The following is a 3,309-nucleotide window of genomic DNA, read 5'->3' as shown; positions in this document are numbered from 1 at the left end:
CAGGACTTATTTCCTGGAGTCATTGCTCCATGCTGGAGAAAATTCTACGACCTGGAGACAACGTCACCATCAACTGTGACTGCAAAGTGTTAACTGGAGTATATATAGTTTGGTTCAGGAACTGTTCCCATGAATACCAACCTACTCTTGTACACATACTTGGAGTGGATATATATGATTTGGAAAACAAATTTCCTCAATTTAAGTTTTTAAAGAATGAGACGTCCAATTCGTATGACCTGGTAATCATAAATGTCACAAATTCTGATGAGGGACTTTATTACTGTGGAACCTTCGAACCAAAGGTGGAGAATGACAAAAACATAGCAAAAAGGAACGGCATTTACACCTATGGTAACATCACCACAAGGATCACATTATGTAAGTACTCCTTTCTAATTATATCATAGTAATAGCCGAGCTTCGGAAGTATAATTATTTTTACAAAAGCTTGAACAAATGTTTCTCACCTTCATGAGCAATGCCATTAAATATAGGTGAAACATCAAGCTGTGAGCAAGTCAATATATAGCTGTAAAGGTAATATTTAAAACAGAATTCTTGAAATATCAGACAAAGTAATGTGCTGTATGCAAAATTTTGTGTATATGAGGTTAAGAAATTTACCTTCTTTTTTGTTCACTTGCTTTTAAAATGACTCATGAGTCCCATTAATTACTGAGTAGTGAAAGGTTACAAATGATCAGCATTTATTGGTGGAGATCAGCTATTACAGCAATAAACATCCATAGTCTCAGCATATGGTTTGAGCCTGAATGAAAAATAATTACACTTTTTAAGATTGTTTTGTAGCAGTTTATTTCCAAAAATTATGAAGAGAAAAATACAAAAATATTTCACAAACATATTAATATAGAAAAACCATGAATTAAGACACTGTTTCAAGCTTTACAGAACATTCTTTTTTTTTCTTCTTAGATTCAAAAACAGTGGAGGACTGTGGAGCATGCTGGAAGCTACTGTTCTCTGTTTGTCCGGCAGTTTCTGTTCTCTCAGCTCTCTTCTCCTCAGTTTTTGTTTACCTGCTTTGCCAAAAGCCAGGTGCTTACATTATTCACTGTTTTCCTCATAAAAAAACTGTCAAAAATTTGTCTAAGTTTTTTTATACCTTTTTTTAATATTGGAATTTTTTTTCATATCCGCAGGAAACACAGAGAAAAAGACATGTGACTCTTTAAGTCAATCAGAAGAAACACGGGTAACAAGCAAAAGTCTATCTATCCGTTTTGTTTAGGAAAAACCAAATCTCTCTTTTGGTGATCAAATTTGACTACATGGTGATGATTCTGAATATTAAATTTTAGGAGGAAAACGTGTGTTACGCAGCCCTGGAAATCCATCAGCCATCACAGAGGACAAAGAGGAAAAGGACGATTCAGAGTTCAGATTTCAGCACATACTCTGCAATCAAGACATTCCAGGTGGAGGAGATTCAGATTTAACTTAGAGGTTAAAATATAAAAGTAGGAAACCATATTGTATTATTTTCTTTGTATGTTCTTCCTCTAAAACCATAGACAAACAAAAAACGAGAAACCTGTATTATCAAAAATACATTGTTTTTAGTCATCTTTTGATTCGATGGCATTTAAATCTCTCTTCATCAGAATGCTGCCCTTTTCAGAATGAAGGGTTACAGTGGCGCAGAAAATAGGGAGTTTGTCCTACAATTGGTGGGATGCTGGTTTGATCCCCATGCTCCGACGATCTCAGTTGTTGTATCCTTGGGCAAGCCAATTCACCCGAATTGCCTGCTGGCAGTGGTCAGAGGCCCCAGTGGCGCTGATGTATGGCATCCTCGCTTCTGTCAGTCTGCCCCAGGGCAGGTGTGGCTACTAACATAGCTCCCCACTGTCAGTGTGTGAATGGGTGAATGACTGACTGTTGTGTAAAGCACTTTGGGGTAGTTAAAGCGCTATACATATAAAAGCCATTTACCATTTTCACTCATGCGCTGACTTTTCCAGACAGCTGCATGTCTGAAGGCAAATGTGTGCAACATTACTTTTCTATCAATGTACCTATATTTTTACTCACAGTAATAATAAAATGCATGTTTTCTTTTTTCTTTAGTGTATTAAAATTGTTTTGTATGCACATACAATGTCATTGACTTCACTTTGAATTTGTAATGATTTTGAACATTTCCACATTCGATCTTTTTTACAACCAGCTTTGTTCTGTTCACATGTATAAAGAGCAATGGTTATTGATCAAAAAGGTACCAGTTTTGACATATCTAATAAAATACAACTGTCCACGTGTGACCATGTGAAAGAAATCCAAAATCAAACTGTTTTGAACTCTTAAAGGGAATCAGAATGTGTCAGGATGCAGTTCTTACTGCTGCACCATGGACAGTTCCAGAGCCTTCCATTACCTTCTCTCCCCTGCTTCACTCCATGCTGGATCAGTTTCACCTGCTGCAATAATCAAGTCTGGACTCATTCCACCTGTCCAACCTCCTACATAAACTCCTCTCATTTCTGCTTTCGCTGCTGGTTCGACAACGACCCTCCCATGTCTGCTCATGCCTCACGTCTCCCAGCGTCCTTTGTCCCACATCGTGTGCCCCCATCTCCCGCCAGCCCCGTGTCTGCCTACCAGCCTTCCCTCATCTTTGCCTTCCTGCCTGCGTTCCCTCAAGTCCGCCAGCTTCAGCTCCACTACGTCCTTCTGCTCCAGCCACCTTCAACATCACTCCGCTGCCTTCTGGTACAGTCTGCTGGTTTCCTGTTCCACCACTCATCACCTTCAATAAAACTCTGAAACGAAGCTCTGTGTGTGGCTGAATTCGGGCTCAGTAACCAGTACCTGACAGAATGTGGCTTGAAAATAAATAGTTTGAGGAATCTAAAGAATGACCAAGATATTTGGCACTGAAAAACTTAGAGAACATAAAAACCCAAAAATACTCAAAAGGTTAGTTTTTGTGTTGAAATCTAACCAGATCAGTTAAGTAGCGTTGCTTAAAAGCACTATACAAGTACAAGCCATTTACCAAAGTATAAAAGCCAGAGTGTGCCGGTTTATGCATATTTTGATAAAAACCAATTGAATCTAGGATACTATTAAAGGCTCAATTAAGGTTATCGCATTCAGTGTCAACGTGAATGTTAAAATCCTCCACTATAATAACCTTGTCAGTGTTTAACACCAAATCAGATAAGTCTGAAAACTGATCTAAAAACTGAGAGTATAGGCCTGGGGTCCGTTCTTCGTACGTTGCTTAAAACATCCAAGATCAAATGACACATCCAAGATGATTTCATCCGACTAATCATGATC

At 38.4% G+C, this 3,309-nt stretch overlaps 1 long non-coding RNA gene across 1 annotated transcript; it reads left to right on the top strand.

The window, feature by feature from the left end:
- Nucleotides 1-910: 910 nt before the first annotated feature.
- Nucleotides 911-1,650, top strand: LOC118563033. Its single transcript, XR_004930976.1, has 3 exons — nt 911-1,062; nt 1,167-1,219; nt 1,326-1,650. It is a non-coding gene; the product is annotated as an uncharacterized LOC118563033 (long non-coding RNA).
- Nucleotides 1,651-3,309: the final 1,659 nt, after the last annotated feature.

The sequence above is a fragment of the Fundulus heteroclitus genome, chromosome 5 (genome assembly GCF_011125445.2).
Source record: "Fundulus heteroclitus isolate FHET01 chromosome 5, MU-UCD_Fhet_4.1, whole genome shotgun sequence".
In the NCBI taxonomy this organism is placed as follows: domain Eukaryota; kingdom Metazoa; phylum Chordata; class Actinopteri; order Cyprinodontiformes; family Fundulidae; genus Fundulus; species Fundulus heteroclitus.
Note: the sequence above shows the minus strand (reverse complement) of the source record. Positions and strands in the feature narration are given on the sequence as shown.